Here is a 13,658-nt window from a genome sequence, read left to right on the forward strand (position 1 = left end):
GGGCTGCTCCATTGCACCCGGCGCAACATACCCTATCACTCCTGTGACCATACTCGCATATCCATGGTTTCTCCTGCACACCCGTGTTGAGTTTCCCCGCAAAACAGCCATTATACACCTGATATCGCAGCCATGACATACCTTTACACATTGCCCTCTCATAAGCGTTGGGGCCCTACACACATTTTGTACCGCCTTGTGTATTCACAGGCTCACCATCCATTCATATTTGCACATATGTGCCTTTCCTGGTGTTATGGATTATGAATGATTTGCGGGTTACAAGTGTAGGTGGTCGCAACATGTCCTACATTCCGTCTGTTTACAATGTTGACGTAGCACTTCAATGATGTTATGGCCACTGGTATAGCCCTGCCTCTGGTGTGGAAAGCGGTGCTCTACCAACACTTGTGCAGCTTCATGTGACATACGCTGCGAGCACTTCATAATTCCTAACTTGCTCTGGATTCCCTTCACAACGCTTAGGTTTGCTGTGGTCTTTCAGTGTTCCTAACACACACACACACACACACATATATATATATATATATATATATATATATATATATATATATATATATAAAACTATATAGTTGCATATTTCTGTTATGTCTGTGGATATTTATCTATACACACATCTATCTAACTATATATATATATATATATATATATGAAAGTTACAGCTGTAGAAGACAACATACATTTGCTATGCTAATAGCTGCGTACACCCGTGCAGGCCCACTTGCATCTACTTGTTCTGAGTTACATATGTTTACAGGCACGTCTTCAGGATTACATGTGCCTTATTCCTTATGACAGTACCACTTTGGTGGAATCTGGTTAACAGACCCATACGAACGCGGTCCCCTTTACATGTATAAATGTTGGCTTTATAGCACAGAGGCATTCATTACACAATTAATATGTGCTATAGTCGTACTTGCACTGGGAATGCCTTTACATTGGGCGGATGCTGTAACCACTACACTATTGGTGTTCTGGCTCATTTATATGTATATCCATGGTTCATAGCTACTCTGACATACGCCTCACTGCTTCCCTTACACAGCAGGCATCCATTCTCCTGCTGGGAAAACTGCAGTACTACAGTTAGGACATTCCCTGTTTCCTACTGCTCTGGACCTGTGTTTATGGAAGCAGGTGTTTGGGCACCTCTGACCATATTATTGGGTCGGTGCTACATAATTTAGGGCGGGGAGTTGTTCCACTACATAATGCAGGTTGGAGGGGGGGTGGTTTCCCTTCCCATTTGACTACTTTATTCATTTATACATACAATGAATATTATTCTGGACATCTGTTATGAAATCAATACAGGTATGCAATAGTCTTGTCAACAGCTGGGACAGTTGGTTTGTATACTTCTGTGTACGGACCTCTCTGATACTTGGGGACTCGTGACTACAGTGACAGGGACAAGGCTATGACAACTCAGGGACAATCACGGACACTTCTACCATATTAGTACTATTAACTTGGAACATGTTGACAGATTCGTAATACTACTAATTGTCTGCAGTTAAATGCATCTAGTACTCTTCATTGTTGTCAGTAGTCATTCTCATTCAACACCTTTCCCCCACAGGGCACTGGCTTTGTGAGTTTTTAATGGTCTGGCCAATTATTGTGCGAATGCTCTGACCATTGGTATCGTTGACATTGTCATATGTACGGGTTGTGCTGTATTCTGGTGACCAAGATGGGACATTTTTGGAACACACCAGGTTTTACAAGCCAACACATACCCACGGTCAGTACAATGGATAGAACTTTACTTATTTGCCTACATAAAAGCCTATTGTTGTAGCGGTTTATTTGCTTATTCTGTTTCTTGTAACATTTAGGTATTGTAGATACTGCAATAATTATTTTCTGCTACTATTACATAACATATGGGACATAATTATGTCCTACAATCCCAGGACATTTGCCATTTGAAATGTCTTTTGTCAGGACACAACTGTCCAACGGTGGACTGTCCCTCGCTAAGCGGGACAGATGGGAACCCTACTGCGGACACCTGATTGTTTGGGCCAACACATAGCCACGGTCACTGCAGGTTTAGAACAGTCATTTGTTTCCTAGCTGTAAGCCTTATACCTTTGGCACTTTTGTTGTTTGCCTGTTTCTTGTACGAATTATGTTTATTCTATCCTGATGTGACCGCTTTAGGCAACTGTTACATGCAGTATGGTACATAGTTATTTCCTATGGTCACAAGACATTTGGCATTGTACCATTGTTGGTCAGGTCACACCTACACACACATTAATTGTCCCTCACACAGTGGATCAGGGGTATCCTGTTTACTTCAGTGCCTTCATCACCCTTACACCATGTGCCACTATGCAAATGTGTGCAATATATTCTCTCACTTATTCGTGTCGGGACACGTGCGTCACGGGCAGATGTTTGATCCTGTGTAGTAGGTTATGCATGACCATTTAGGGCTGGACAGTGTCGTGCACCTCTAATGCACATTCCAACTTGTGGCCAGATATCTACAGGACTGGACTTCGTGTCTTCCATTCTAATGTTTACACAGGTTACGTATCCCATGAGGGATATCCCAAAAATTGGACAAGCCCAAAACAAGACGAATAACGACCATTTTTCTGGCGTTATGAAAATGTGCTGGGGGTTTTACATGCAAGGGATACATAGTGTGCAATCCTGCAACTGCCTAGGGTGACACTATCTACTACATATGCATTGTGGTCATTATCTGTAGCTGTGGCTGCACTAAACCAGTAGGCCAAGTATGGCTTTATTTGGTGGACGTTCAGGTAAGGGAGCGGGTTGTGTGATGTGGAGGGGATGCTGGGTAGTCAATTATGCATCCAGGTGTGTTGCATTTGTTATGGCCAGTTCCATCAGGGCCAATCTGTGGGTATGTGCTGGTGACATGTCTATACATTTGTATCGCACATTTCAATATTCATATGTTTGTGGGATTGTGTTCTACAGTATGGCCTGTCTGGTTGTATTGCAGTTGTTTATACATGTGTTTGTGTTTCTTTCAGCTTCATCCACTGCTCCCTCATACACCTCCGGTTCACCTATTCTGCATACGACACAGTATCGCCTTGGAGGATTGTACCATTACCCATCCCCACACACACACACACATATTCCTCACACCTCATACATCACTGCTTTGGTTGTTGGCCCATGACACGGCCAGAGTAACACATTGAATACCCTACATGTGTCAGGTACCTGTATGGTTGTGTGGACTACCCTGCCATGTTTGCTTTCCACATGCTGTACCTCACACACATAGGTACACGCCCATACTTAACTTTCACTACATGGTTGGTATACCTGGGTACTACCCGTTCAACTGTGACACATCCTGACAAGTTCGGTTTGTACCGCTGATTTGCGTATTTTGGCAGACTGTTCTACTCATTGGTAGGATGCCACCTTTTCCTATGTCCAGGATGGGATATATTCCATACACATATCTGACTGTACTGGACAGCATGTCCCCACAGTCGACGGTATGGATAATACTGTTCCTTTCAGCCTACATGTTTCCTTATTGTTGTTGCTGTTTATATGCTCCTTCTGTTTCGTTTACATGCTTATTCTATTTCCTATCACATTTGGTATGTGAAATACGGACATACCTTTTGTATGTGACTATTACATGCCTTGTGGGATATGATTCAGACATATGGTCACTAAATATGTACATTTATCATGTATTTTGTTATGGACACATCTGCCCAGCTGTGTACCCTCCCTCACATTATGGGTCAGCTGGTGACCCTAACCATTGGGCTGGACATACCTACTGGTGGCTCGCTAACATATGCTGTGTTTCACTTCCACTTGGTATAGCTATCTACACTGCGTTGGACTATGGCCACACGGTCTTCCATGTAATTTCTTCGCGGGCTAGGGACCCGTTATTCCCTACCGTGCATTTGTGTTTGCTTCTTCATTTTGTGTTCACAGGAACTTTCTTGCATGCTTTGCATATGTTTCAGTATCCACGGACACTGACAGATGTGATTACTATCTTGCAACTTGTTATATGCAAGCATTTTAGGTTGCACGTCGACAGCTGGCATTTCCATGCCTCTGTGCGGCACTTTGACAAGCCCTATGCACTCGCGCTCCTTTCCTGTGCATGTGGCTGTGACGGCAGTGCACCTTCATTAATATGTATTTGGCACTACTGCGCCATCTTCACACCACACTGTCAGTGCAAGCCTACTGCCGTCCTTGAGCCGGGCTTCATGAATCCCAGGGATTGAGTACACATTTTGGAATAGACATGGCTAGATTGTATTGAGTAAACAAACATATATTTGATCTTTGTTTAAGAAATAGATTTTACTAATTCTTCCTCTCTGAACATTGTCAAAGTATGCTGGTGGTAGAAGGAAGGAGGGACTAATTCAGCCTGGAGTAGTGCAGGAGCAGAACAAGAATTTATTTAGGTAGTCTTTTAGTAGCTGTTTGAAGTAAGAGAGATTAGAGGTAGATCTGCTTTGCAGAGGAATAGAATTCCATTTTTTGAGACAGAGTATGAGTAAAGACTTTGGCCAGAGGATTTGTGGTGTTTATCTGTACTGGGAAGATGTTGTTCATTAGGTAAAAGTAGTCTATTAGGGTAGTAAGAATGGACAATAGGCATAAAAGCAGGGCAGTCACTGGCTTTTAGAATAATGCTGAGTGTTGTGATAAGCTGTATGTAAACGAAGTGGTGAGGCAGTTCTAGCCAATTCAAAACCTTAAGGGTTATGCACTGCTATGTATGGCATTGTGTTGGTGGCAGACTTTACCTTATTATATCATGCCTTCAGCTTATTTTTAACAGTAGCTTGAAGTCTGGATGGGATGGGTGCACCGAAAAAGGGAAATGGTAAAAGAAAGGTATTGGCAAGAGTGGTTTTGGTGATGTTGCTAAGGAAGTTTTTATGCCTGTAGAGCATTCCTAATTTTTGGTGAGTCTTTTTTATGTTATTTTGAACATGCAGGTCAAATTTAAGGTTGTCATCTATAATCACTGTAGAAATTTTGTTGAGACTACTTCAATTTTAATTTTGTTTAGTAAAAAGATTTTGAAATTTGCTGGATGCATGCGTTCTTATTCTAACTGCATTACTGCCGTTAACATAATCTAGGCAATGTTACTTATTCCATGATTGCTTACATTACCATGATAGCTTTTGTTAGCACATTTAAATGATATTACAATCATGTGTTGGGCTGTAGCATATATAGCAGCCATTACAGAACAGCATTCAGGTATTTTGCTTTAGAAATTATAAAACATTTCATACCGAGACACACACACACACACACACACACACACACACACACACACACACACACACACACACACACACACACACACACACACACACACACATATATGATATCTCTATTAGCTTTACTAAGTTGTTTCTTGAATAGATGGATGTTTTGCTTCTGTTTTCTGGCAACTGTAAATGTGTCTCAATTTTCATATAAAGAATGTCATGTTCCTGCCTTTTGTTTTCCTCTGGCACTACATTGGATCATCTAAAGCTTTGAAGATTCATGCACAGCAATGGATTAGGATTTGGTTGCCAGTCATAACTATCTGTGAATATATATTGAAACTGATTAAAGAGATTCATATATTGATCTTTGCACTTGAGAGATGAATTTCTTTAATCCATTTCTCAACCACATTAAACTGGTTACGAACCTTGACACAATCATAAGAAGTCTGACCAGCCTCATATGCAAAGCCATGTAAAGACTTATCATAGAATTGATCAGTCAGGTCATAGGGAACCTCCAAACTTTGGACATACCACATTTTATCAAAGGCAGGTCATGCTTATTCATCCTGTTGGATTGTTTTGAAAAGGTCACCAAAACAATGGATGAAGGCAAAATGGTACTCAATACATACCTCAGCCTTGCCAAAGCTTTTGACACAATTCCCCTCTCAGGCATAATAGTGCATTTAAATAAACTGTGAATAAACTTTTATGTCACCAACTGGATTTGCAACTGGCTTACAGCTAGGATGCAGTTAATCAAAAGAGGGGAAGTTACCTCTACAAAGAGACCAGTCATAATTAGATTCCCCAATGGTTCTGTGCTGGGACCTTTCCTGTTTGGCATATACTTCTCTGAAGTAAAAGCCAATACCAAAGGGATCTGGATGACTATGATTGCAGATAACTGCAGGCTAAAATTAATCACTGAATCCCCCAATGACTTAGGCATCTTGTATGAGGTCTGTCCCAAGTAAATAGCTGATGTCAAAATCATGGACTGAAACTAAATGCCAAACAAATCCATTATTGTATCCTTTGAGAAGTCATCTATGCCAGGGAAATACCACATTGACAATACACTCCTAAGAGTTGACCCAGTTTTTCAGCATTTGGGAACTTTTGGCAAACATGAATCTATTGTAAGAAAGTCATTTTTTCTAATTTCTCCAAATCTTTTGGGTTTCTAATACCATGATGGGAATGGACCCCATTCCTAAGTCAAAGTACAATTAAAGTTCATGAAATTAGTATTGTTTCAATCTTTGACGTCAGACAAAAGTGCTCTTCGCAGCACCTGCAGTTTGCCAAGTAATGGCTCCTTCTGCAATTTGTATAGGGTTACATGGATTGGTAACATATCTAAATACATGTCTAGATTCTTTTTTATAAGACCCATTGCTCCTACTACTATTGGAACTGCCTGCGTATCTTTTTTCCACATTGCTCTTGTTTCTGCCTGCAGATCCTAGTATTTTATGACTTTGTGTCTCTCTGTACACAAGACACTGTAGTCACTGGGTGTGGCAATTTCAATGATCAATGCTACTTTTGTCTTCTTTTCTTGGACCACTATATCCAGTTTTCTAGTATCTATTTTTGAACTGTTGGTAAGGGGTGATCCCATGTGATATAGACGTCATAATTTTCTATGATGCTTTGTGGCTCATGCTTCCAGTGTTTTTCAGCCACTTCAGTACCATAATGTTTGCACAATCACCAGTGCAACAGTCTTGCCAAATTATTATGCCTTTCAGTAAACAGTCCTTCTAACATTAGTGTGTTGCAACCAGCAACATGGTGTGTGACTGTTTCCAGTTCGGTTTTACAAAACCTACATTTGTCTGTTTCTCCTGCATGTTCGATGGACTTTGCAAACCAGTGTGTACATAGCCCACTATCTTGGGCTGCTAATATTAACCTTTCATTTCCTGGTTTGAATTCACCTCTCCTTAACCATTCCTGTATTCATTCCTGATCAATATGAGGTTCTTCCAGAAGTTTTTATACTAGCAACTATATTTATGCTTTTTGCACATTTCGTGCCTTCTCATCTAGTCCTTCACCTTACATTCTTTCTTTTGTTTTTTGGCACATTTATTTGCTGCCTAGTTTTTATCTACTTCTGGTTTGATTTCCGTTCCTGCTTGACATCTGTATGCTTCTGCTAAATTAAGCACAGATGGCATCTTAGATTAATTCTCCTCATGTTTCAAAACTTTCACTACATTTGGATCTTGTGAGGTCAGTAGATATGTGTGGAGTCCCACGATTGTAGATCTATACATGTAATCAATTTAAAGGAGGCCCATCCCTCCTTCGGAACGGGGAACATATAATCTTGGTATATACTGATTTTTATAACTTATTTGGTGAGTATGAAGCTTCGTTTGTGTTTTAATATCTAATCTATACAACACTTTTTGGGCCAGTCAATCACTCCAAAACTGTAAGTTAGGAAAGGAAGAACAAATTGGTTTATAGCTTGGATCTTGTTCCTAGATGTCAATGCTGTTCTCAGGATTCATTTAAGTCTTCTAAAGTCTTCCTTACTGAGTTTTATTCTCATTTGTTCATGTTTTATTGCTGATCCTTCATCAATTCCTAATTATTTATACACTTCCTATTGCTCAAGTTCTTTTATATCACATTCTTGACCAAAACTGATGTTTTCCTGGTGCTGCGGTTTTCCTTCCTTAAAGGTTGCTTTTGCACATTTATCAAGACCAAATGACAGTCTAATAATCTGAAAAAGTTTTGAAAACCTGCAGCTGTGCTTTCAATTCCTCATCTGATGAGCTATATAGTTTTAAATCATCAACAAACAGAAGATGAGAAGTCATTAGACTTTGTTGTTTTCTATGAGCCAAATTGTAGCCACAGCCTAAGCTGTTAAGTAAACAGCTTAATGGGTTAATGGCAAGGCAGAATAACAAAAGTGACAGAGAGTCACCTGGGAATATCCCCCTTTGAATGTTATCCCTGGGATAATAATTTGTCCTTTATCATGGCTTAATTGCAAAGTGATCTGCCATTGTTTCATGGTTACTGTAATGTAGTCAATCATTGTAGAGTGTATCTTATACATTTTTAAGCACTCTTTTATCCATGGATGTGGGATACTATCAAATGCTTTTTTTGTAGTCAATCCATACCATACTTAGATTTTTTTCCCTTTTTTCAGTTCTCTATTCAAAATTTATTTAACAACAATTGATCCTTTATTTCATATGATATTTTGTTATTGCCCTTTTGTTCTACTGCCATATTTGAGTTTTATTCTAAATGATATAAACTCTGTCGGTGTCAATTCCCATGTATAGTTTATATGTCGTTGGAAGGCAAGTTATTGGTCTATATTTTTTAGGGTAGCTTGCAGGTTCACTCTTAAGTAAGATCATTGTTTTGCCTGTTGTTAGCCAGTGTGGTGTCTATTCCTGGTGCATATATAAATAGTTCTTACTCGTGGCTAAATCCTTGTGCAAAGATGTTAATACTTTTAACCAAAGGTTAGGTACTGCATCTGGGTCTGGGGTTTTCCAGTTAGAGGCTTTTCTTAACTTTGTTTCAATCTCTCTGTCTGTTACTTCATCCCATTCCATATCCTCTACCTTTAAACATCTTATTATTTCTTTTACTTCTTCTATCCATTTAGCATTTTTGTTATGCTCCATAGGATCTTCATAAATACTTCTCCAAAATGTATCTACTTCCTTTTTTGGCAGTCTTTCAATTCCTTTTACCTTATTTCCCAATTCTCTATAAAACTTTTTTGGGTCATCAGTAAATTGCTTATTTTGCACTTTTCCCTTATATTTATCTTTGTATCTTCTAAGTTTTTCTGCCTGTGTTGAAATTTTTAGTTTGTTACTTGCGATAGTGAATGATAGATCCTGGTCTTTTCTCATACTGTGCATTTCTTTCATCACATCTATCTTTCTTAGTATTTTTGTTGATCTATTCCCTCTTCTATAATAATCTAACAGTGACACTTCTTGTCTTAATTGCTTTATAGTTTTCTCTGTTCGATACTTCCATGATGGTATTCGACTTCTCCCCTTCCTTTCCCTCACTACCCTGTATTCTTGTGGTAGAACTTTATCAGTTAATTTAGCAGCACAGTAATATATCCTGTTTACTTCTGTTGTATCACATGGCTCTCTATGGACAGTCCTAATTACTGCATTAATTTGTTTTATCAGACTTTTTACTTTTTTTTTTTTTACCTTCTATGGTCTATTTCTCTCACTGATCTTATATCTATCCATGTCCATTAAATCTTGCAACTCTTCTCTTAGCTCACTTTCTTCCAAACTGAGGACACATCCCTTTTTTTCTGTTTCCTGCGGCATTCTATAGAAAGTTTTATATCATCTTCCTGTGGCACCTTCTCTTCAATTTCATCCTGTGTCATCTGTTCTGTCCTATGGGAACTCACTGGCCTATCATTCCTCAACTTTGACTGCATCAGAGTTTCCACAGTTTCCTGTTCTTTTCCTTGCTGTATAGCTTCTAGTAAACATTTATACTGGTTTATTGTGGAAGGCCTCAAAATATCTTGATATGGTAGCTGACCAATTGCTTCCTCTTCCACTGGTTTCTCCTTAATTTGGATATCCATTGCTTTATCCTGTTGTGGTGTTTTCTGTATTGGATTTTCTACACTGAATCCTTCACTTTGCAGGTGCTCCATAACCTCACTTTCTTTGTCTTCTCCATTACTAATCTCTTTTTCTACTTTTCCTCTTAGTCTTCTTATTTTTTGTATTGTAAAGTTTTCCATATCCAGATTCCTTTGCCTGTATTTCTCTTCAAATATATTTGGTGCTGCTCTTTTTGTTTTGGTCAGTTTTGCTTTCTCATTTGCATAAATATTACACCATATTAAATCTATTTTCCTTTCCCATGTCCATATTTCTTCTTCACATGTCTCCTGATTTTCTTGCTTTTCCTTATTCTGAGGACTCACTCCATATTGTTGTGATGTAGTCTGCATTAGACCTTCTACATTAAATCCTTCACTTTGCAGGCACTCCATAACTTCATCTTCTATTTCTTTAACTTCTGCTTTACTAATCTTTTCCACATTACATCTTTGTGATATTATTTTTTTATTGTGAAATTTTTGGTATCTGGATGCCTTTACCTGTATTTCTGTTTGAATATCTTTGGGGCTGCCTTATCTATATTAACTAACTTGGCTTTCTCCTTTGCATAAATATTGCACCATATCAAATCTCTCTTTCTTTCCCATGCCATATTTCTTTTTTATATTTTTCAAATATCTCTAGATTTTGTTGTTTATCTTTTTGCACTTTCTCAGATGCTTTTTTTTTTCCAGACAGATCAAAGTTTCTTGATCTATATACTGTTTTTCAAAAATCTGTTGTATTAATTAACGCAAATTTTTATTTAAAGCTTCTGACAGTTTTTCCCGCGGAAGTATTTTCTTTCCTCTAATTTCGCTCTTAATCATTTTGTATAGCTTGGGTCTCTAAATTATAGTCTTTTTATATGATAGTAACAATACACAATGCTTTTCTTATCCACAATAGTTCACTCTATTGTCTTTATGGCTCTTCTTTGGCCAATCAATTTTTGTGATTTTTGTGGACCTCTACTTCCTTCTACAACAGGTAGCCATTCTCCTCCTGGACCTGGCCTGACCTCATTGTAGGAATGTTTCCATATTTTGAGGTTTCTACACTGTCCTTTTTTCCAGTCCTGCCACCAGTGTGCCTACCAGGATTGGGCACTTTTCTATCCTGGGTCTTGTGCACCAAGCTATCTTTTTTTTGTTTTTGAGTTACTTCTGTCCTTGATATATGCTATGTAAATACAGTCTATATATCAGTGTCACCTTGGTGAGATTTTGTGAAAAACAGGGTCCAACTCGCGAAGGTACTCACGAAGACTTGAGGATGAATTCAATTTCAGCACTACTACTCTCCTTTGCTTGCTGACTTTTCATCTATCCATTAGGACTCCTTCTAATAAAAAGACCTTCTGTATAGCATGGCTAATAAACAAAGAGATTGTGTCTAGATCTAGGGATGTCATTGTCCCCCTTTATTCAGCCCCCATTAGGCCAGTCATTGAATATAATGCCCCCTTTGGCATATATCTGTCCAGTAACATGCAGCAACTGGAAAGCCCACTGAGATACCTTACTAAAAGGATGCAAGGCCTAAACAACATATCCTACTTGGATCGACACTGAAGTCCTCTCACTATACTTGGTATCCTACATACTGCTAAAAAGTGACCTGTGTCTCGCATATAAGGCATTGTATGACCCATTACTGATGGATATAATGCACATTAGTATGTGAACTGGCATCAGAAATACTCACCCTTGGGATCTAAGCCTCTTCTGCAACATCAACAGAATGGTTTGTGGGGACAGGTGTATCTCACAGAGAATCATTGATCTTGACCCCTCTTCTTCATAAAATAAAGTTCATCCCTGTACATATTCTAGTGCAACTTTGATATATGGATGGGAAACAAAAAGTGTACCCCAGGACTGTCCCATGTATTACTAATGGACAGGGGCAGCTCCTAAATACTTTATCCCATGCATGGGTCCCCTCAAATTATCTTTGGTATGATCCCAGTTATTTTCATTAGAGGTAATATAGAATTATTAACCTTGGGATGGGTAAGGCCAGTCTATAACCAAATGAGATGTTATTTCAAACACAAAAAGAGAAATTGACTAGGCTTAAATGTTTTGCAAGGAAATCTAGCCTAATACTTACGTATAAACTAATGAATCTATGAAACTATAATGGTGCAAGCTATTTTATTCAAACTCAATAATCCAATAAAATAGCTGTCTGGCAGTCATATTATAGTCATTCAGTGAACACTTTAAGACAGGCTGTACTGTTCTCTTGTAAGTGCAGCTCTGGAGTGACTAATTGAGACCATTTACTCTTATATCTGATGGCCTCAAATAAACTTATGCAAATGAAGAAATAAGGAGATATAAATGAGAAATGAAATAAAACTTCTTACACTAATACATCCTCTTCCCCCCATTTGCAAATCATAGTAATATTCTAACACATTTTCACTTCTCCTGTAGATATGTTATAAATAGCAGAATCATGCATTTTCTATGTATTTTGCAATTGGTGGACATGCTTTTTCTTGCTGCTACCATAGCTATTTCTCAGTGTGAGCTGCTTGTTTTGGACAAACCAAAATCACTTGCACCCAGTATTGTTCATTGGCCAAGAAGGTGAAGTTGTAGACAGAGAATTACGTATTATAATTTTGATAATCAGGAAATCTTTATAAGCTTTAGAATGGACAAGGATATTGTAAGGATCTCAGACAGCAGGTATAACCAACAGAAGGGAATTGGAAAATGTGTGGCCTTCCATTCCCTTTGGATACTAAGGTAGGTAAAGCCTTCACTATTCTTGCCGTAGGGGTCTCCCAGAGATAGACTGGGGATGCAATGAGTATTTCTCAAACATCTGCCTTAAGAATACTTTAGCAGTTCCTTGATACTGTCTTGGCACATGTGGCTCATCTATTTCCCAGTGTCACCTCAGGACTGAACCTTGGTTATGAGTAGCTTTTATGAGTGTTACATTTCTATGAGGTGTTTAATGCACCAGACTCCACCCATGTTGCCATTAGGGGCCTATCAGGTTCACGAGGAAGCAGCACAGGAACAAGAAGGACTGTCATTCCATCAATTGCCAGGTGGTGTGTGATACATGGGGGTCCATCAGCAATATGTCTGCCTAGCATCCTGGCAGTGCCCATGATTCTCATATCTGGCACACAAGCTCACTCTACCACCTCTTCCTGCAGAGTAGAATGCCCAGTGGTCATCTTATTGGTAAGTGGAAATTGTAGTTTTTAATCATATAATTAGTTAATTTTGGGAGAATGTATTGGTACAAAACCACATTTCCTTTGTTTTGTCTCACCATTTTCTCTTTTTTCTTCTGTTTTTCAGGTAATGCAGAATATCCACTAGAGCCATGACTCATGTGCGGAATCTGACAGGAGCTGTGGAAGATAATTTTAATACTGTCTGTCCCAGACTTGTATTGTTATTGAGAACGTTTTTGGCATAATAATAGCCCATTTCAAATGCCTGGATGAGTCTGAGGGTGCCCTTCAATATGACCCAGCTACTGCATGCTAGAGATTTACCACATGTTGTATTCTGCACATGATCATGTGTTGGTCTGGTGGTGAAGGGACCCATGATGTCACTGCAGCTCCCACTGTAGTATTACTGTGATTAATGATGACCAGCTGGCAGCACTAGTAACAGACCTCATGAAACAGGCTTGTGTATGATATATGGCTGCACAGGCAAAGAGG

The sequence above is a fragment of the Protopterus annectens genome, chromosome 1.part2 (assembly GCF_019279795.1).
Source record: "Protopterus annectens isolate FY-2018-M chromosome 1.part2, PAN1.0, whole genome shotgun sequence".
Taxonomy (NCBI): domain Eukaryota; kingdom Metazoa; phylum Chordata; order Ceratodontiformes; family Protopteridae; genus Protopterus; species Protopterus annectens.